The 24,048-nt window shown below is 34.5% G+C and overlaps 1 non-coding gene across 1 annotated transcript; it reads left to right on the forward strand.

The window, feature by feature from the left end:
* The first annotated feature begins 3,137 nt into the window (after window positions 1-3,137).
* On the forward strand, window positions 3,138-3,240 carry LOC142174163 (U6 spliceosomal RNA). The gene has a single exon (XR_012703511.1). It is a non-coding gene; the product is annotated as a U6 spliceosomal RNA (small nuclear RNA).
* The last annotated feature ends 20,808 nt before the right edge of the window (window positions 3,241-24,048 follow it).

A 24,048-nucleotide genomic window follows, 5' to 3' on the forward strand; every position in this document is an offset into this window, starting at 1 on the left:
ATAGAGATGATGACAACAATCAGGAAAAAGGAATATAACTTCAACTAACTAGCATGGTGGAGGCATAAATACAAATATAACGAATAAGAGGGGAACACATGATCTTTATGCATTAACAAGTAGAAGCATGAATGACTAACACGGTAGAAGGCATGTACTAAGTGCAACCAAAATAAATACGAAAAGATATAATTATGACAGCAGGAAGTAGGCATGGTATTTGCAAGTTTAGCAAGTAGAAGGCATGAGTGACACAATAACAAATAAGATAAAGAACAAGAACAAGGCATTAACAACAAGTCACATAAAAACTATAAATACAACAATAACAGCTCAATGTAACAGCATGAACGTATACACAAGGGAAAGATATCACAACATAATGCATGTCCCTCGTCCTCACCTGCACGGAAACACCCATCGTGTCATGAACTCATGATAATTTAAAGCATGATAATATAAATAAAATGGCACGGCATCACCCTTCGTACTTTACACTCACATAACATGGTACGGCATCACCCTTCGTCCTTTTACTCACAAATGATATGGCACGGCATCACCCTTCGTGCTTTTACTCTCAATAATATGGCACGACATCACTCTTTGTGCTTTTACTCTCAATAATATGGCACGGCATCACCCTTCGTGCTTTTACTCTCCCTCGCATGATAATGTATAAACAAAGGCACGGCATCACCCTTCGTGCTTTACACTCTTCCTTACCAAGCATATGTATATCATTGACAAACAAGGCAGAAAATATAAATAACGTCAAGGAGAGTGTTTAAATGAATATTCCAAATGAATCTCAATCACAACTTTTCAAGCCAACAATAGTTCAATAAACCCGCAAGAACCTTATCATTCAAGTATTCCAACAAAACTCATAAATGATCTACAACAAAAGTACAAAATCTAGTATCTCAAGAATATCGGTCGTAGCAATGTATTAATGATTATGCATATTGATGTTCGAATTAAACACACCAATATATTTTCAGAATTTTCATCAAATTTGACCAAGTTATAATAAGCTAAGTCTTAGTTCTAACATTTAATACTATGTTCTTAGTATCTAGAAGTCAAGTGAGGCATGAGGCAAGAAGGTCACGCGATTCTACAAGACACAATTTATAACATAATTTACCCCCGAGCATGGTTAACCCTGGAACATGCATATATGCTCGTCACCACATATATGTATCACCCCCGCATGTAGCAAACAATATCAAATAGTAGGAAAACTTCCCTCAACAAAGTTAGGCAAGACACTTACCTCAATTCGGCCAACTCAATACTCAATTTAGCTTTTCCTTTACAAATTCACCCCCGCTCGGCTCAATCTTGTCAAAGACGACTTAAATACATCACACAATGCAAGGAAAAATAATTTCAGTTAATAAAACTGTGATTTTTATACAATTTCTAAAAAGATAACAAAAGTCAACTCCCGGGCTCGCCCGGTCAAAACCCGGGTCCAAGGGTAGGTCTTCACTACCCATAACCTCACAAGTCCAAATACGTATTTTGTTTCCAAATCCGAGTCCCATTCGACTCTCAAATCCCGAATTTTCATTTTTCAAAGTTTTGTCAAAATCCCTAAATTTTTCCCTAGATTCTCATGAATTTGATGTTAAATCTTATGTAAAATCATGAAATGTAGTTGAGAATTGATTAGAGGCACTTACCCAATGATTTGGTATGAAAATTCCTTCACAACATTGCTTCCAGCCCAAAACTTCACAAATGCGAAGATCAATATCTCGCAAAAGCGGCAGGGTCCATCGCAAAAGCGAATAACCCTACATCGCAAATGCGAAGGGTTTCTTCGCAAATGCGAATCTCCCCCAGCAGACCAACTTTTTCCAATGCAATGGATGCTTCGCAATTGCGACTGTCGCATTTGCGACAAAAACATCGCAAATGCGATGACACCAGCACCAGCACTCAAAAAGCATGAAAAATCACTCTGAAACCAATTCGAAACTCACCGAGCCCCCGAGGCTCCAAACCAACCATGCACCCAGGTCTAAAAATACAACACGAACTCGCTCGCGTGATCAAATCATCAAAATAACCTCTATAAGCACGAATCTAATGCCAAAACGCATGAAGATCAAAGTAAACTTCAAGAACTTCTAGAATCGCAACCGAGCGTCCGAACCATATCAAATCAACTCCAAATGACGCCAAATTTTGCAGAAAAGTTCTATATGATGAAACGAACCTATTCTAGGCTACAAATCACACATAACAACCTCGAAACGACGAATCGCACCTCAAGTAAAAGTTAATGAACTTTAAAACTTCAACTTCTACAACTGATACCGAAACCTATCAAAACACGTCCAATTGACATCGAATTTTGCACACACGTTATATTTGATATTACGGACCTACTCCAACTTCCGGAATCAAAATTCGACCCCGATATCAAAAAGTCCACTCCCGGTTAAAATTTTCCAAAAAATTCAACTTTCGCCATTTCAAGATTAATTCGACTACAGACCTCCAAATTACAATCCGTACGCACTCCTAAGTCCAAAATAACCCAACGGAGCTAAAAGAACCAAAGAAACTCTATTCTGAGATCCAATGCTAAAATGTCAAACTTGGTCAACTCTTTCAAGATTTAAGCTTGAAAGAGGAATTTGATTCATTTTGTTCCGAGACTTAGCTTCATTTTCTTATATTTTGAACACAATGACTTAACTCCAAATACATATTTTGTTTCCAAATTCGAGTCCCATTCGACTCTCAAATCCTGAATTTTCATTTTTCAAAGTTTTGTCAAAATCCCCAAATTTTTCCCTAGATTCTCATGAATTTGATGTTAAATCTTATGTAAAATTATGAAATGTAGTTGCGAATTGATTAGAGGCACTTACCCAATGATTTGGTATGAAAATTCCTTCACAACATGGCTTCCGGCCCAAAACTTCACAAATGCGAAGATCAATATCTCGCAAAAGCGGCAGGGTCCATCGCAAAAGCGAACAACCCTACATCGCAAATGCGAAGGATTTCTTCGCAAATGCGAATCTCCCCCAGCAAACCAACTTTTGCCAATGCAATGGATGCTTCGCAATTGCGACTGTCGCATTCATATGAGTGTAAAAGTACAGAAGTTGCTCTTTCCTTTGGGAAAATCCTATAAAATTGGAAAAATACACAGAATATTAACATGGCCATTGCACAAGGATAACGCGCACCAATTGAAAAATGATCCAAAATTATTTTAAAAAAATAAAAAACAACAAAATATAAACTCTCCTATCCAGATTAGTAGATTAGTACACCAGTATGGTATTTATGATCATTTTCCTCTTTAACTTTGGATGTAATCTCCTCTTTACTTAATGGATGGTATAAGAGAAAGAAGGCTCCAACCAAGAAAACAAAAAAGACGGAAGAAGGTTAATTTGTCTTTCTATTTTTCAGAAAATATGAAAAAGGCAAATTGAAGGGTATAATAAAAAGAATATTCTGTCATATTCCATTATTAAATTAATGAAAGTCCATCCATTGTTCTTCTAAAGCATGTAAATAGTATACTTTGACTTATCTAGAGTTTCTTTTCATGCATATATTTATATGTAGCACATGAACCTTTAGAGTCTCAAAGAAAGCAATACTAAACAAATTAAAAAGAACCATTTCAAAGGATCAAAATATGATTAATTTCAAGACCAAAATTCTTTTTTTCTCATTCATATTTCTACTAAACCTCGCTCTTGTGAGAAGTCGTAGTTTTGTTACTCCAAGATTTCAAGTTCACATAATCAATGCCCTCCCTCCTAATTCTAAACTGATTTTTCATTGTCAGTCTAAAGACGATGATCTAGGTTATAAAGTCCTCCATCCAAACGAGGGGTTCAGTTTTAGCTTTAATGAGAAACTTTTCGGAGGTACGCTTTACTTTTGTCATTTTTGGTGGAATGGTAAAGATATTCCATTTGATGTATTCAATAACAAAATAGCTGGACAATGTGGAGTAATAGATCCTGACACTCTCGAATGCTATTGGAAAGTGCAAGCAGATGGCTTCTACTTTGGTGCCCGAAGAAATCCTCCACCTAATTATGAGAAGAAACATGATTGGAATAGCTAGTTTGATTTACATAAAAAGTTTTGAGATAAGAGAGATATATATGACCTTGAATTATATCTTTCCTCTCAATTTTTTATTTTAAAAAAAAGGCATGTAAAGAATGCAAGGGAATGTGATAAAATATAATTTCTATATATCGAATTCATTACAGTGTCAGTCTCACTTCTGACTCTGCAAATAACAAGAAATAAAATTAGAAAAAATATTCAAGTAAAAATTTTAACTGAAGCCCGCGAGGGTAGGTCATTTCAAGCCAGAAGTATTTTTGAAGATCGAGTTATATCAATCTTGTGTTGTATTTTGAAGGTAAGATTTAGTCCATCTCGTGTAACCACCTTTTCTGATGAAATACAACTAGTGACTAGGCAATGCCTAATTTATAAGCCAACAAAAAATCTTAATTTTTATAGAAAAATAACTAATATAATTTTTGTCACTTTAAAAACATCAGCTAGCAATTTCTTCTACAAAGCCACGAAGCTAACTGTTGTTACTATATAGCAACTTACTCGCAAAGTCTTGAGCTAAAATAGTGTGAGGATACTCTTAACATGATGTGATATTGTCAAGTTTGGGTCAAATTCATATGATTTTATTTCAAAATATCTCACATCATCAAGAGTATCCAATATCTTATAGTTTTCTTTTCTATTTTCCAGAAACTTTGTTCACACACTCGTTAGAAAGTTAGTTAGAAAAGCACATATCTCAAACTCAAATTTGCAACCTCGGCTCATCGAATGAGGCACCACTGAGAAATGGGTATTATTTATTTATTTATTTATTCATCCATTCATTAGGCTATGCTCTTTTCTCATTAGGTTATGCTTCGAAAGGTGCATATTACTGTTTGTTATTGTTGTTGAGTTGTTATTATTGTAACAGATTTTCTTGTTAAACCTTAACTTCGACAAAACAGTTTGCTCTTGATCGTAAATGACTTAATACGACAACACCTTTTCCTCCTATTTAATGTGACATTATATAATTGTGCTCTCTCTTTTAAATTTATTATTCTTGTTGTAATTCGTGGTCAAATAGGATATACAAGTTATAAAAAACAAAAAATAATAGGACATACGAGTGTAGAAGTACAAAAGTCAATTTTTGCTTTGGAATATATCACGTATAAAACTCTCCTATAGATTAGTATACCAGTATGGTGTTTATGATCATTTTCCTCTTCATTTAATTCCTTGGGTGAAATTTTCTGCTAGATTAATGGACCTAATAGTAGAAGAGAAAGAAGGTCATATTTTCTACTAGTCAGAAAATATTTGGGGGAAAAAGGCAAAGGCTAATAGTAGAATATTTTGTTAATTATAACTCGATAATATTGTACGCATTAATAATTGTAATTTGAAGCATGAAGAAATCAGATTATGATAATTTATCTAAATTAATAACAAAATCTAAGTCATTAATTTCTTATGATGCGTGTATATATATATATATATATATATATATATATATATATATATAGGATGAACCTCTTTAGAGTTTCAAAGAAAATATAGAACAAAAGGTTAACCATTTCAAAAGTTCAAAATTAATATGATTAATATCAAAATCAAAACCTTTATTTTCTTAATCATCTTTCTACTAATTAACCTCGTTCTGAGTAGTCGCGCGTCGCCTTTTACTACCAGATTGGTCAGAAAACTAGCTTGATTTACACAATATACATATAGCTATATGTAACCTTGTAATATATGTTTCATCTTATTTAAAAGAAAAAATAAAAGATGGAAAGAATGCAAGGGAATGAGACGTAATTTCTATTTGCTTCATTACATTATCACCCTCATTTCTAGTTTTGCGAAAAAAACAAGAACTAAAATTAGAAGAAAAAAAAATATCCCAAGGAAAAGATGATCCATTGAAATGATTCTTCAAATGAAAAAAATTGAGAAAATTTAATTGAGGTCGAGGAGAGCAAGTCATATCGAGCTTGATGTAAAGAGCAAAACGTTCAAAAAGGGGCATCACGTCAACTAATTGAACGAAAGTGACTTATATTTTCTTTCATTTGCATTCAACATATATAGTTACTATAACAATCAACATGTGACATTATTATTTGCTTATTTATTAATCTTATTCTTACTACAGTTGCTTCTATTCATCTCTCCATTCTTTTTGTTCTTCTTCTTTTTATTTTTTATTTTTTTTATTTCACTATTATTGACAGGGTATCAACCGGTAGGCTCGGGTCAGCCTGAACCCCGACTTTCTGAGCCTCTTGGGTCCTGGGCTGGGCTAATTTAAGTGGGCCGTTCCGAATCCGAGTTTTTGGTGGAATAAGGCTCTCTGGCCCAGCCCCTAGTCCCTAAGGTGTTTTGGCGAGCCTAGCGGGCCGGGCGGGGCCTAATATGTTTTGTATTTTATTTTATCACTAAAATAATTATCTACATAAGCTATATGCAAGAATTTTGATGTTGAAATCTATTTTTTTTGCATATAATTTTATATATCGAAAGATTTAAATTTTGTACCAATTTAAGAACAAATGTAAATTGAATAGGAAAATAATTATTTTCTCGAAATTAGCTCGGCCAAACCGCATGTGCAAGTTTGTCCACCTACATCTCAAAATATACATGTAATAAAAAGTCATATAAAGTTAGTAGTAAATGGTTTAAAATTTAAATCATTTACTACTAACTTTAATCCTATTATCAATTTATTGTCTTATTGAATGATGATTTAAAGCTTTGATTTAGATTAGGCTAAACTACTAATATTATATTGGGCTACTAAATTAGGCTAACAACATTATAATAATATATTAGACTACTAATCTTCACACTCAATTGATAGCCGTGTAAATTTCGAATTCAAATTTTAAAGCATACAAGTTACAAAGAACAAACACGATTTTTTTAATTTAATAAACTTTAAAAAACTAAAGAGAAACTTCAAATTCAAACTCTAGACTATCTTCTGCTCTTCCTTTATTTCTTTTTTCCGATCCAATTTTATCTAAGACCTTCTAGCTGCCTTCTATTTCGTCTCATTTGTGTGTGCTTATGAATCAAGTATCTAAGGATAACTTGTTCCCACTCTATTATTCCTAGGCTCATGCTTAAATATTCGAGTACAAAGTTTACTCTGAACCGTATTTGTATCTATTGGATCAAAATAATTCCACAATGACTTATTCTTGCTCGGGATCTAGGCACACGAGGAGGACTATTTATTATTCAAATCAAATTTTGATAACAATTTAAATGATTAAGAGGGAGAAATAGATAATTAGAGAGATACTAGGTAGAAGAGATGTGAAAAATAAAGAACAATTATGAATATTTGTAGGTGAAATTAGGGCAAAAGTGTAACATTATAAATATTAAAATTAAAAATAAAATTTATAAGGCGTAGAGATGCTATTTTGACCGTTTATAGCCGTCGGCCTACGGTCAAATTACAAAAATGACAGTTAGCCAATGGCGCTATAAAGTGCCAGGATTCTTTTAAAAAAACAATTCGGGCTGGTGCCTTGGTGGGCCGAGACCCGGGCTTGTATTTGGGCTGGTCTATCGGGCCCAGTCTCTTAGTTGGCCTAGCCCCAACCCGCTCCCCTAGCCCAACCCGCCCCGTAACAGTTGGGCCGTTTCGGTCCGGGTTTTTCCTGCCGGTCCGATTCGGTCTCTGACTGATCAAGCCCAAATGGCACCCTTAATTGTTGTAATACATAGTCGAACAGAACATACGTACGGTAAAAAGAACCATTTTAAAGGATCAAACTATGATTAATTTTAAGACCAAAGTTCTTTTACTCTCATTCATTTTTCTATTAAACCTCGTTTTTGTGAGAAGTCTTAGTTTTGTTACTCCAAGATAGATTTTAAGTTCACATCATCAATGCCCTCCCTTCTAATTCTAACATGATTCTTCATTGCCAATCTAATATAAAGTTCCCCATCCAAACGAGGAGTTCAATTTTAGCTTTAACGAGAAACTTTTCAGGGTACACTTTACTTTGGTCTTTTCTGGTGGAATAGTAGACATATTATTTGATGTATTCAATAGCAAAATAGCTGGACAATGTGGAGAAATAGACCGTAACACTCTATGCTACTGGAAAGTGCAAGCAGATGGCTTCTACGTTGGTGCCCAAAGAAATCCTCCACCTCCTTATGAGAAGAAACGTGATTGGAATCACTAGTTTGATTTCTATAAAAAGTTTTTGAGACATAAGATATATTATTTATGCATTTGTTTTTAAATCTCTTCACTTATTAATTTATTAAAAAAGGACAAAGGATAGAAAGAATGCCAGGGAACTTGACATAATATTAAATTTCCATTGACTTCATTACATTATCATCCTCATTTACTAGTTTTGCAAATAACAAGAAACCTAGGGAAAGAAATGTTGCAAGAAAACACGATACAATGAAAGGCTTTCTAAATGGAAAAGAAAATATAATCGAGGATGACGATATTAGGACTCTTAGAATCGTACTTATCTCACTATCTTATGGCTAGCTAGCTATCTGCTACACATATCTTGTGTTCTTTATCTTAAAATAGGTGATGATGTACTTATCTTATAGTTGTAACTCTCATCATATAAATACATACAAAACTCAGACTTTTGTTGGCTAAAACACAGAAGTTGCTTTTGTTGCTTTGAAAAAATATGGCATGTTTATCTTTATTAGGGGTGTACATAGATCGGGTTGGTTCGGATTTTTCAATTATCAAACCAAATCAATGGTGTCGGGTTTTAAATCTATAAACCAAACCGATAAAGTCGGGTTTTTCAGTCCCGAGTTTTTCAATTTTTTGTGTGTTTTCGGGGTTTTTTTTCTGATAAAGTCTTCATAGCACAAAATATGTAACTTGTGCTCCAAATATTTCTTTAGTCCTAGTAGGACATAACTATATAATGTATTTTCCCAGAAAATAACACAATAATATGAGATGAGTCAGCATTGTACTAAAATATTCAATAATAAAGATAATATAATCGCATAAAGAAAATATTACTAGTTAATGCACCATAGTAAAAATTAACATAATCTAAAAATACTATATAGGTCATGTTAAAATAAATACAGCTAATAAGTACTATTAGTTCACAACTTAGCACTAAAGAAAAAGATAAACTAGGTTATGTAGTTTCATTATAAACTAATGCAAAACTCAAAAATAGATATCCATCGCTATTGTAATTCCTAGTGTTGAATTGAATTTCTTTATTAGCATTAGTATTGATTTGAACTTTATTTGACTTACTACCTTTATGGGCTATAAAGTTTATTGGACCATTCAAGAATCTTAAGTCCACACTTTAAATAATGCGTTTAAAGATAAAACTGTGAATAAGTTTAAGAAATATTTATGAATTATATTACAATAAAAATTAATATGTATAAAGTATTTTTAAAAATTTTAGAAATGTAACGTTGGGTTGGTTTGGTTTCGGTTTAATTTTTTTTAGTTAAAACCAAATCAAACCAATTATGGCCGGATTAGTTTTTCCAACGCCAAATCAAATCAAACCAAACCACAATTAGATTTTTTTTTCCGGTTCAGCTCGGATTATCGGTTTGGTCCGATTTATCTATTTTCTTTATATACCCCTAATCCCTATATTGGTACACCAATATGCTTCATGATCATTATCCTCCTCGTTCCTTTGGGTGTAGTTTCTTGCTTGATTATGGATGGTTATAAGTAGCGATAACAACACGATAAGGGTCCAAGAATTACTAAAGAAAATCAAAAAACGTGCGGAAGCTAAAAGAAAATAAAGAAACAAAAAAACAAAGAAAAATTAAAGATAGATTGAATTCAAGAAAGAGTTTCTTGAATTCAAGAAGTCTATTCTTGAAGTTGAATCCTAACAACAATAATTAGCTAACAAAGAACTAATCGCCTTTGGTAGAGAATTAAAAACAAGAGATAGATTGTGAAACCCGACCCTTTAGAATAACAAGAACAACAATAAGCCTAAACTTATCACCTTTCTTGAATACCTAGAAGTGATCTAAGATTTTGAAAGAGTTTAATCTTACCACCTTAAGTTGAGTCTTGAAGGTTGAAGAATAAATCCAAGAGTAGCCACACACAAGAGTGCAAGAAAAATCTCACAATTTTTATTGATAATAGTCTATAATAATCTAAAATCTAAAAACAAAGAAGACACCCCTTTATATAGAGAGGGGGTCACGAAATTTCTACCTATAAATAAGAAAATAAAGTCCTAAATTACTTTGGACAACAAGTCCAAATACCTTAGGAAAAGGAAAAATACTAGAAAACAAAAACCAAGTCAAACTTGGAAAGTAACTCCAACAATCTTAGGAAAAGGAAAACATAACCTTAACTACCTAGGAAAGTAATAAATCTAGTACCAAAATATATGGAAATAAGTTAAAACCAATCTTGGATAGAATCTTGAAAGTCACAAACCAATCATGAATAGGATCTTGAAAATTTTGAAGGCAACTTGCAAGCAACTTGGCACCAACTTGTACCCAACTTCTATCAAGCCTATTGAACCTTTCTTGGGCAGCAATTAAGTCTTTTTTATGTTACAAAAATGTGGCTTCATATAGGACTTATTGGGCTTCAAGTTTAGATACATTTATAGGTTCCAAATAGGTCCAATAGTGGCATGATTTGGACCTTCTTCAGAGGATGTCTTTTGAGATCTAATCCACCTTTTCTTGGATATGAATTTGGACCATAAAATAATTATAACACCTATATAACTCATATCTTTTATCCTTGATCTTTCCATCCTAATTAACAACTTCTTTATTTGCACTTGAAGTCTAATGACCTTATTTTATAACTCTTTAGCTTGACATCTTGTTAAAGGCCCTCTTTGAGATTCTAAAGCTTTATTCTTGTCCTTGAATAGATTTGAGATTCCTAGGATGCTATCATTCCCCTCTTCTTGAAGAAATTACGTCCTTGCAAGAAAACAAAAGTCACGCATTAGTAAATGGCATCCACTAATCTGAAAAAATGGTAGGAATAAAACAAGATAGTGACCATGTGTCCACTTAACCCAATTAAGCCTAATATGTGTAAATACTCCTTTATAAAGTATATGGACATCATCATCCCAATAAAATTTATGACTACTTAGAGTTGTCCAATAAAAACCTCTCTTAGATGCACTATGTAATGAAATTTACAATGCGATCTTGTCAATAAGGTAGTCCAAAGATGTGCATGCCAAAAAAATTATAAAATATTGGTCATGCATCCATTTAACATAAGTATCTCTGCCACATGTATTAAATAAGACACTTTTATGATATAGCCAAGTATCAATTATAAATCTCATGGATTCTTCTACATGTAAGTTATTCAAAGAAGCACATAAATTCTCAAAAAGGTTAGAAGAACCCATAAATTCCAAAATATAAATTTCAATACATTCAAGCTCATGATTATAATGATTGCTCAAACTGTCACAGAAAGAGTCATAGATAGGTTCATGAAAGAGTATTTGATCACTAACGTCATAATAATCATGCATATCCTCTTTACTAGTAGCAAACACTTTTATAGGCTCACAATCAACATGACTAGAGGAATGACTTCTCATCAAATAACAAAACTCACATTCTAGCAATTTACATGAAAACTCATTAGACACTTGAATAAGAGAAGAAAGAACATTTAACTCATTAGCAAGCCTCTTCTCATAAATTTCATGCCTCTTTCCACCAAGTTGGAATGCATAATCATCTATGTCATACTCAATTTCAAAAGGAAGCAAATTACTCTTGTACTTTAACTTAGATATTACAGTTAATGACTTGATATGCATCAAAATATCATCATCCACAAAAATTATAAAGTCACCAACATAAAAAATAAGAGTATAGTTCATTACCTCCAAACATATCTTAGGTGTTCTAGAAAGGCCAAGAATGTGAATGAACCAACTATACATACCATACTTGGACTTATTTACTTATGGAACAACATCACATTTTATTTTCTTATGCAATGGCTCTAACTCAGCAATGCCTTTAGGGAACTCCATGTTATAAACCTGTAAATAAGGATCGAAATAGTCAAAAGGTTCAACAACAAAGAAATTAACCAAGCTTTTATCTTCCATCATCCAACAAGAATTGATTTCGCTAAATTCATGTTGGAATCTGATTGGATCCTTTGCTACCATCTCTTGTGCCTCACCTCCCATTTCAAAAGGTCTTTCTACATATGGCTGCACAAAATCACAAGAACTAAAACAAGAAAGATTTAATAGGTTAGGAAGTAAAGAAAATATTTTTTTGCTTACACTCTCTTTGGCTTTTATCACAAGACTAACTTTTCCCTCACCCTTAGCCTATTTTCTCTCACTACAGTTTTTTTCTTTTTCTTTACTCAAACCCTCTTATTTTTCTCTCTCTACCTTAAATACTTTTCTTATCTCATTGCCTTCTCTCTTTTCTTTTCCCTCAAGCTCACTCTTTTTCTCAATTGACATCCCATTCTCTTCACTCAATACAACCTCTCCTTTTTCCTCTGTTGGGATGTCAACCTGGACTCCCTTACTCCTCTCATTCTTTTCTCTCTCATATTTTTTCATTTTTTCTTTAATAGTCTTTTCATCTTCATAAATTTGTAAGGGAGTCAAAGGTCCAAGAATAAGTTTCTTCCCGTTAACCTCAAAAGAGTATCTATTTTTTTCCATATTATATAAAGCTCTTCTATAGGCATACCATGGCTTTCCCAACAAGATATGATAATTATTCATGGGAATCACATCACACCAGATCGCATCCTCATACCTTCCAATAGAGAATAGTAATAACACTCTTTTATCTACCTTTACTCCTCTCAACATGTAGGGTTCAATATGCTCAACACAAGGCAAGTTCAATTTTTCAACCATATAAGTGCTAATTGAGTTATAGCCAAACTCTTTGTCAATTCTAAGGGCACAAATCGCAGACATCACTTTAGCTCTTGTTTGAAAAATAATTTTACCATTGTCTTCCTTCCATTCGGTATACTGTAAGTTCGACTTTTCAAGTTGTTGAGTCATAGCTCGCCTCCTTTCACTATAACTACCTATTTGAAATATCTTGAACAAAGATTAGAAGAATTATGTATCTCTCAAACTTTAGCTTTTTCCTCTAGTGTTCTCGCCTCTCTTGCCTTTTTCCACTCAAAGCAACTCTTGGTCATTAAACTTTAGATTTATTAATAAACCTTACTAGTCACAACCCTTAGTGATAAGAATGTAGAGTTAGAAAAAGAAAAGAAAAGTGAAGGACCAAACCTTGGAAGAATATGAATTGGTTATGTAGAAAAAATAAGGAAAGAATTTAGGAAACCCCAAACCCACAAGAATAAGGAAATAAGTTACCTTAATTTTCAAGAACTAGGATCTCTTCTTCTTGTTTCCTTTCTTGACTTGAAAACCAAATAACACTTGAATTCTACAAATAATAATGAGCCATAATAATTTCTTTTGGCTGATTTTCATTTTTTTTTGTTTTTTTAATTTATTTTGTTTTGCCCAATAACCTCCCAAGATTATCAAGATTGAAATCTTGATTAGCCTATGCTCTGATACCACTTGATAACAACACGATAGGGGTCCAAGAATTACTAAAGAAAATCAAGAAACGTGCGAAAACTAAAAGAAAATAAAGAAACAAAAAAATAACGGAAAATTAAAGATAGATTGAATTCAAGAAAGAGTTTCTTGAATTCAAGAAGTCTATTCTTGAAGTTGAATCCTAACAACAACAATTAGCTAACAAAGAACTAATCGCCTTTGGTAGAGAATTAAGAACAAGAGATAGATTGTGAAATCCGACCCTTTAATAACAAGAATAACAATAAGCCTAAACTTATTACCTTTCTTGAATACCTAGAAGTGATCTAAGATTTCAAAAGATTTTAATCTTACCACCTTAAGTTGAGTCTTGAAGGTTGAAGAATAAATCCAAGAGTAGCCACACATAAGAGTGCAAGAAAAATCTCACAATTTTTATTGATAATAGTCTATAATAATCTAAAATCTAAAAACAAAGAGGACACCCCTTTATATAGAGAGGGGGTCACGAAATTTCTACCTAAAAATAAGGAAATAAAGTCCTAAATTACTTTGGACAACAAGTCCAAATACCTTAGGAAAAGGAAAAACACTAGGAAACAAAAACCAAGTCAATCTTGGAAAGTAACTCCAACAATCTTAGGAAAAGGAAAACATAACCTTAACTACCTAGGAAAGTAATAAATCTAGTACCAAAATATATGGAAATAAGTTAAAACTAATCTTGGATAGAATCTTGAAAGTCACAAACCAATCATGAATAGGATCTTGAAAATTTTGAAGGCAACTTGCAAGCAACTTGGCACCAACTTGTACCCAACTTCTATCAAGCCTATTGAACCTTTCTTGGGCAGCAATTAAGTCTTTTTTATGTTATAAAAATGTGGCTTCATGTAGGACTTATTGGGCTTCAAGTTTGAACACATTTTTAGGTTCCAAATAGGTCCAATAGTGGCCTGATTTGGACCTTCTTCAGAGGATGTCTTTTGGGATCTAATCCACTTTTTCTTGGACATGAATTTAGACCATAAAATAATTATAACACCTAGACAACTCATATCCTTTATCCTTGATCTCTCCATCCTAATTAACAACTTCTTTATTTGCACTTGAAGTCTAATAACCTTGTTTCGCAACTCTTTAGCTTGACATCTTGTTAAAGGCCCTCTTTGAGATTCCAAAACTTCATTCTTGTCCTTACATGGATTTGAGCTTCCTAGGATGCTATCAAGTAGGGTTGTGCATAATTTGGTAGAGACCAAATTATAGTACAGAAATCAAAAATTTTAGTATTGAACATTTGGTATTCGATATTTTGGTATTTGGTATGGTATTTCGTTTAAGAGTTTTAAAGAAAATTGGTATTATATATCGTATTCGACATTTAAAAATAAAATATTTAGTAGTATTTCTCCCTCACATTTATGAGACACTTTTTCTCTTTTAGTCTACTACATGACACATTCTATATTTAGTTATAATTTTATATTATTTTTTTTGTTTACCCTTAATACGATAATTTATAGCCATAAAATATCTATAAGCATTTTAGACTACAAGTTTAAAAAGAAAAATCTCCTTTAAACTTAGTTTTCAGTGAACACTCACACATAAATTGGAATGGAGGAAGTACTTCCTAAAAAAAATCTCCTTTAAACTTAGTTTTCAGTGTACTTCCTGTTGATCAAAATATGGGAAGATTTGGTATTCACCTACCCTCTAAATGGTCCTATTGCACTATTCATCACTAAGAAGATGAGGAACATTTGTTTCTTAACAGTATGGTTAGCCAGAGAGTATGAAAATATTTTAACCAGGCCTTTGGGATTCGTCAACAATATCATTGTCTGAGGCAGCTGCTTATTACTTGGTGGATGACCAAAGGAAAAAATGATTATCAGAAGATGGCTCTACAAATCCTCCCTGGTATTATTATTTGAAATATTTGGAAGGGTAGTTGCAAGAGAAGGTTTGACAATGTAAGTATGCAATCTCACCTAATTATTCTCCAAATTTGTGATCAACTTATCATTATATCTCGTAAATAATTTTCAAAGATTTTACCTCTTTTAAATTGGAAGACTTTTCAAGAGATCATAGAAATGGCTAGAGATCACGTTACTTTTGTGGCTGTCAAATGAAACTTTCCTCAAACTGGATTCATGAAACTCAACTTTGATGGGTGCTCCAAAGGTAATCCAGGTCTTAGTGCACGAGGTAATATTATCAGAAATGATAGAGGGCATCTAGTGAAAGCTTATGCTATTGCTTTTGGCAACATGACCAATAATAAAGCTGAAGCTACGACCCTCAAATTTGGAATTCAATGGCGTAATGTGGCTGGCATAAAAAATCTAGATATTGAGTGTGACTCTAAGCTACTTACTGATTGGATTTCCAAGAACAGCAATCCTCCTTAGAATATTTTGGATACTATCAAAGACATACAATGGTTTCTTTCACATATGGTGTAACGACCCGGATGGTCGTTTTGAGAATTATAACTCTGTTCACTTATTTACTGCTTAATTTATACTTTACAGTTATTTTATGACTCACCGAATTAGTTGGTTCGGGTCCGAAAGAATTTCGGAGTAAAATGAGACACTTAGTCTCTTAGTTGAAAACTTAAGTTGGGTAAGTTGACCAAATATTGACTTATACGTAAATGATCTCGGAATTTAATTCTGATAATTCCAGTAGCTCCGTATGATGATTTTGTACTTAGAAGCGTGTCGGAAAAATTATTTGGAGGTTCGTAGTGGAATTAAGCTTGAAATGGCGAAAGTCAAATTTTTAAAAAATTTGACCGGGGGTTGACTTTTTGATATTGGGGTCGGAATTCGATTCTGAAAATTTTAATAGGTCCATTATGTCATTTATGACTTATGTGCAAAATTTAAGGTCAATCGGACTTGATTTGGTAGGTTCCGGTGCCGTTTGTAAAAAAATAGAAGTTTCAAAGTTCATTAGGCTTGAATTGGGGTATGATTCGTGTTTTTAGCATTGTTTGATGTGATTTAAAAGCTCGACTAAGTTCGTATGATGTTTTAGGACTTGTTGGTATATTTGGATGAGGTCCCGGGGGCCTCGGGTGAGTTTCGGATGCTTAACGGATCGAAATGTGGACTTGGTAAACTACTGAAAAATGCTGGTTTTTTGTCACTGGTTTCCTTCTATGCGATCACGTGAGAAGGTCCGCGATTGCATAGGATTGTTTGAGCAGATGTGAGATTTGTTCATTGCGATCGCGTGAAGGCAGTTTTGATTTTGTTCTTCGCGGTCGTGTATGGTCAACCGCGATCGCGTATGTTGGGCTAGTCTGTGCTATGCGAACGCGTGGGATAGGCCGCGTTCGCATAGGAGAACTTGAGAGGAAGCTGGGTCATGCGTTTTCTCTATGCGATCGCGTGAAGAGGGATGCGATCGCGTAGAGCTGGGATCTTGTGCATCGCGATCGCGTGAAGACAACCGCGATCGCGTAAGGTCTTTTCTGGGCAGTTAATACCGTACCGAAATATATACTAAGTTACAAAATACACATATTATTGATTAGTGATTAGTATAACATAAATATTCAAGTTTTAAATTTTACTTTCCGTTATTTTTATAGTTTTCTTTAATCTTTACCATTTTTTCACTATATTAGCCTTTCCCCCTTTTCTTTGGTTCTCTACTTACGTAGTTAAGTTTCAACCTTTTTCCCGTCTAGGTTTAGCATTTTTGGTTTCCATCTTTTTTAAAAAACTATATTATAATATTTTTATTTTCGTATTTGTGAGTACCTTACTTAAGAATAATAAAGTCTATTGCTTTAGGCTTATTCGGGCCGCAAATATACTGAAATTGAAAGGAGAAAAATCGAACCATTGGGTTTGGTATTGGTATAGTATTTTAAGAAATAAAATATCGAATCATAATATCTAAATACAGTACCGTATCGACCGACAAACACTAGTATAATAATAAGAGAAAGAAGGTTAGCCCTTTCTACTAATCAAATAATAATAAATAAATAAAATACACAAACGGCATAATAAAAAGAATATTCCGTTGCATGTTAACTCCAATATTAAACTAGTAAATGTCTACGCCGTAATTGTTCTTCCGAAGAATGGAGAAATCAAATTATGATTAATCTGATGTAATCAAATCTAAGTCATTAATTTCTTCTTGATGCAAATAAATATAGCATGAACCTCTTTAGAGTTTCAAAAGGAACCATTTCAAAAGTTAAAAAATATGATTAATTTTAAGACCAAAACCTTTTTTTGCTCATTCATCTTTGTAATAAACCTCATTTTGAGTAGTCGTGGGACGCCATTTACCACCACACAAACACTTTATATCATTGATGCCCTTTCTTATGATATTTCAAAATCTTTGATCATTCGTTCTCAATCTAAAGACGATGATCTAGGAAATAAAACCCTCCAGGCAAGCGAAGAGTTTAAATTTAGCTTTAAAGAAAACCCTTTTGGGGGTTACACTTTTCTTTTGTCATTTCTGGTGGAATGGTAAAGATACAAAATTTGATGTCTACAATGACAATATAGCTACATTTTGTGGACTAGTAGACCCTTCATTGGAACTCAATTATGAATGTTTTTGGAAAGTGCAGGAAGATGGCTTCTACTTTGCTCCCCATAGAAATCCTCCACCTGTTTATGAGAAGAAACATGATTGGCCATGAGCAACTTCGTTTCTAAATTTGCAAAATTTAATGGCTTAATTTACATAACATGTTTTGATGGCTTGATTACATAAGATATGTTGAGATATTATAACCTTGTATTTTTTATTTCCCGTCAATTAATTTAAAAGATACAAAGAATGGAAAGAATACAAGGGAATGAGATATAATTTTATTGCATTATCAACCTCATTTCTGAATTTTCAAATAGCCATAAATAAATTTAGAAAAAATATTGCAAGTGCGTTAAAGACGATCCATGAAATGGCCTTCAAAATGAAAAAAATGAGGAAAATTCAATTAAGGTCGGGAAAAACAAGTTGTATTGTCGTATTGAGATTAATGAAAGAATATAACTTTTCAAATTCTCTTATACACTTAAACTTTTGGAGCGATCTTTATACCTTATGAGTGGAACTAATTCGCCCTTAAATGCTAAGGTGGGAGAGAGTGTTATCCACCCACACGAGGAGCGGGGAAAGCAAAAGCATGAAATTAAATACCAACTTTTTGACAACTAAAACTATTTAAATTTTGAAAAGTAGAAAGTAGGGTTCAGTTTTATTTTTTTCTACCAAAACAAAGTTGAAAGAAAAAGAAAATAAATGAAGAAACCAAAACTTCCTCAAATTATAAACTCTATCTTTCCCTTCCTTTGATTTTCACCATTTTTATCCATGCATAACTTATGCCATCTTTCTTTGCAGAACTTCATAATTTCTCAGCGATTTTTCATCATTACTTCTGGCATGTAATATTGGCTTGGACATCATTTTGCTTTTTTGAACTCATTTTTTCTGTATTCTACATTGTAACTGGCTCACTTCTTTTGATGTTCCACTTCGGATGACATTGGCTGAATAGTGTATTGTTTTCGTTTCTGCACCATTCTTCTCTGTTTCTTCTTCACAGCATTCTCTATTTTTTCTTTGGTCGATTGTCAATAGTGGAAGACAAAATCAATCATACTCATCTTTTGTTCCTGCAACCTTCAAATACACCTGGCTTGGTGTTGATTCTGATACAGCTCACCGGTTCTGAAAATTATGGCTTATTGAGTTGATCGGTGTGCCTTGCTCTTAAGACCAACCGAAAGTTAGGGTTTATCATAGGAATTTGTACAAAGGCGTCGTTCAGGGATGCACTTCATGAGGAGTGGAAGACTAATAGCTTTGAGTCACCCTAGGATGTAGTTCAACTCTCAAATTCTAATAAGGGACCAACTATGTATTAATGTTAAATATAATCGACCGTTAAATGACCTAACAAACTATTTTCTTCTTTCATTCAATACCGTGACCAAGATCTTAATTTGGTCATTTATAATTCATGACAATATTGAGCTTAAACTCATTACCAAGAGTTGACGGATGCCATCTTGATCAATCACTAATTATACAAGTATTTGATCATACCCAATATCCTTTCAACTATCACCCTATGGCCATAGGTTTCTAGTATCAAAGCACAATAAATAACTTGTAAATTACTATGATGATTTCAAGTCTATCACGACCCCAATTTCCCTCCGTAGGATGTCGTGACGGCACATAGTCTCTAAGACTAGGTAAGCCTAATATACGTGCAATATTTAACTGAGAATTTATAAAAACCTTCAAATAACTCAACAACTATCATATAAAGAAACTCCATAACTCAACAGAACACAACTCCTCAAAATCTGGCGAATACAAGTCACAAGCTCTACAAGAAAGTACTGAACATCCTTATACAACAGTGTCTATAAAAGGAAAAGAAATGAAGTAGACTAGATAGATGGTGACTCCGAGGCCTGCGAACGCCGATACATGTACCATGAAATCTCTGAACCTGAACTCAACTCACCGGTGCCTGGACTGGTAAGAGGTACTTGGATATGCATAAAAAGATGTGCAGAACGTAGCATAAGTACACCACAATGGTACCAGTAAATGCCAAGCCTAAACTCGGTAGAGTAGTGACGAGGTCAGGTCAAGGCCCCACTGGAATAAATAAGAAAACTGAACAAGTATATGACAGTGGAATAATTTTAAACAATGGAAATGAAACAATGAGAAATATGCTAGGAATAGCTCCACTGAACTAAGGCAAATAAGGCATCACAGAAGAAAGCAAAGAATACTATGCCAAGGAAACAAAGCAACCAAAACAACAAGATATATAATAGAAACGTATTAATAAAAATCACTACCGAGGTACCGCCTCGTAGTCTCATATCACAAAATAATTCACAATCTTTTCTTATATCACCGCGGGAGCCTAGCATTTAGTTTTAAAAATTATTTTCTCCGAAATAGCTTCTCGCGTTTTACCCACTTTATCACACTGCGTGGCTTCAAGTAGTTCTCCTACTAGCAACACGCATATCAAGCCCACCTTATCTCACCGCATGCGTTTAAATCCCAAATAGTTATACCATCGTATGCGTATCAATATCACAACATATAACAAATTGCACCTCAAGTGCCCAATATCACAACTTGCCAAAGAAGTCAACACTAACGGTGTTTCCATAATAAATAGCCATGGCTCAACTGCAATATGCACAAGAGTCTCAACAATAAAAACTGAAAATGAATAACTCAACAAGAATAGTACAATCAAACCTCTCTATAACAGCCTCGTTTGTTCAGGATATTTTTGGATGTTATAGCGAATTGCTATTATAGAGAACATATATTATAACAAAACATGATATTTGATTTCAAAAAAACTTGGCTTTTATAGTGAAGTAATGTTATATAAGGATGTTGTAATAGAGAGATCTGATTGTATTTCACAACGTAACAACTCTCAATGTGAATTATGGCCTTTATAGCTCAATGCCAATTTTAACAAAAATATATTCCAAGAAATAACAACTTCAAGTAAGGAACTCAACTGTTAAATAATGAATAAAGAATAGAGGAAACAATAATTTCAACTAGGCATGTAAAGGCACTTAACAAGTAAGAGGTAAGACAAGTAAAGCATGTGAAGATAGACTAAAGATGATGAATATAACATACTATGGTAACTCAATTAAAGGCATGAAAAGAATCTACATAGCTAGAACCGGTATTACCACGTTTAGCCCGTGTATGCACTCGTCACCTTGCATACACGGCCTTCACATATCACAATTAACACAAAACAACACCAATCCTAAGGGGTAATTCCCCCACACAAAGTTAGGCAAGACACTAACCTCAAAACACGCTACTCAATCCACTATTAAGCCTTTCCCTCGATTATCTAACTCCGAACGGCTCAAATCTAGCCAAAACAACTTCATACCATAAATATGAACTATAGAAAACTATTCTGAACAATAAAGTTACGATATTTGAAGAGAAATAAAAAGTCAACTCAAAAAGTCAACCCCAGGCTCACATCTCGGAACCCGACCAAAATTATAAAATCTGAACACCCATTTGATAATGAGTCCAACCATACAAAAATTACTCAAATCTGATTTCAATCGCCTTTCAAATCTCCAAAATTTAGTCTAAGAAGTGTTCACAATGTTTTCCCAAATTTCCAACTCAAATTAATAATTAAATGATGAAAATAATAATGGATTCAAGTAATATAGTCAAATCCGGTTTAGAATCACTTACCCCGATGGTTTCCTTGAGAAACCTTCGAAACATCGCCACAAACCGAGCTCTCTAGGTCCAATAATAAAAAATAAAATCAAACCTTCGAAGACCCCTTCTTCTGCCCAGCAACTTTCGCTTTTGCGGGCCAACAACCGCTTCTGCGGCTCCGCACCTGTGGAAAAACCATCGCAAGTGCGGCTCTAACTTAAGTCCTGAGAATGGGCTTCTACGGACACCTAAGCGCACATGCGCCCACGCTTCTGCGACATGTGGCTCGCTTCTACGAGCCCGCATGTGCGGAGCTTCGACCGCACTTGCAGTCCAAGCTGGGCAAGTCCAAATTTGCTTCTGCGGCTCGAAGGCCGCTTCTGCGGTGCCACAACTACGGCCCAAAGTGTGCAGGTGTGATTGCACCAGACACAGCAGGTTCAACATTCCTTTAAGTCCCAAAATCATTCTGATTCAATCCGAATCACACCCGGGCCCCCCAGGACTCTGTCCAAATATACCAACAAGTTCCAAAATATATAACGGACCTACTTGAGGCCAAAAATCACATCAAACAATATCGATTCAACGAATCGCAACCCAATTCAAGCCTATTGAAACTATGAACATCCGACTTCCAAAACTAATGCCGAATCATACCAAAACAATTCCGATTGGCCTCAAATTTTACACACTAGTCATAAATGACATGACTGACCTATTCTAACTTCCTAAATCGAAATTCGACCCCGATATCAATAAAGTCAACTCCCGGTCAAACTTCTCAACCTTCTAAACCTTTAACTTTCTAACTTACGTCAATTCAAGCCGAAACGACCTACGCACCTCCAAATCAATATCCGGACACACTCCTAAGTCCAAAATTACCATACGAAGCTATTGGAACCGTCAAAACTCCATTCTGGAGTCATCTATATACAAGTTAAACTACGGTCAACTTTTTCAACCTAAGCCTCCGACTTAGGGACTATGTGTCATATTTCACTCCGAAACTCACCCGAACCAAAACCAAACACCCTCGGCAAGTCACATAACCATGATACAACATAAATGAGGAAATAAATAGGGGAACAAGGCAAAAATACTCCAAACGACCAATTGGGTCATTACATCCTCCCCCTCTTAAAACAAACGTTCGCCTCGGTGGTGAATAGATGAGGATAACGATTACGCATATCATGCTCGATCTCCCAAGTCGCCTCCTCAACTGGTTGACCCCTTCACTGAACCTTCACTGACGCAATGCTCTTTAACCTCAACTTTCGAACCTACATGTTCAATATGGCCACAGGCTCTTCAACATATGAAAAATCCTTGTCCAACTAGACTGAACTGAAATCTAACACATGTGACGGATCACCGTGGTACTTGCAGAGCATAGAAACATAGAATACTGGATGAACTGCAGCTAGACTAGGTGGCAGTGCAAGCTTGTAAGCCACCTTACCAATCCTCTCAAGAATATCAAAAGGTCTGATATACCTAGGGCTTAACTTGCCCTTCTTCCCGAACCTCATAACACCCTTCATGGGCAAAATTCGGAGCAAGACCCGCTCTCCAACCATGAATACGACATCACGAACCTTCCGATCCGTATAAATTTTCTGTCTAGATTGGGCTGTACGAAGCCGATCTTGAATCAATTTAACCTTTTCCAAAGCATCCTGAACCAAGTCTGTACCCAATAGCCTAGCCTCACCCGGCTCAAACCAACCCACCGAAGACCGATACCGCCTCCCAAACAAAGCCTCATACGGAGCCATCTGAATGCTCGATTGATAACTGTTGTTGTAGGCAAACTCTGCGAGCGGTAAGAACTGATCCCAAGAACCGCCTAACTCCATAACACATGCACGAATCATATCCTCCAATATCTGAATAGTGCGCTCGGACTATCCGTCCATCTGAGGGTGGAATGTTATACTCAACTCAACCCGTGTGCCAAACTCACGCTGTACGGCCTTCTAGAATCGCGCTATAAACTGCGTACCCGGGTCAGAGATGATGGATACCAGCACACCATGAAGTCGGACAATCTCGCGAATATAGACCTAAGCCAGCTGCTATGAAGAATAAACAGTCACCACTGGAATGAAATGAGCTA

The sequence above is a fragment of the Nicotiana tabacum genome, chromosome 2 (genome assembly GCF_000715075.1).
Source record: "Nicotiana tabacum cultivar K326 chromosome 2, ASM71507v2, whole genome shotgun sequence".
Taxonomy (NCBI): Eukaryota; Viridiplantae; Streptophyta; class Magnoliopsida; order Solanales; family Solanaceae; genus Nicotiana; species Nicotiana tabacum.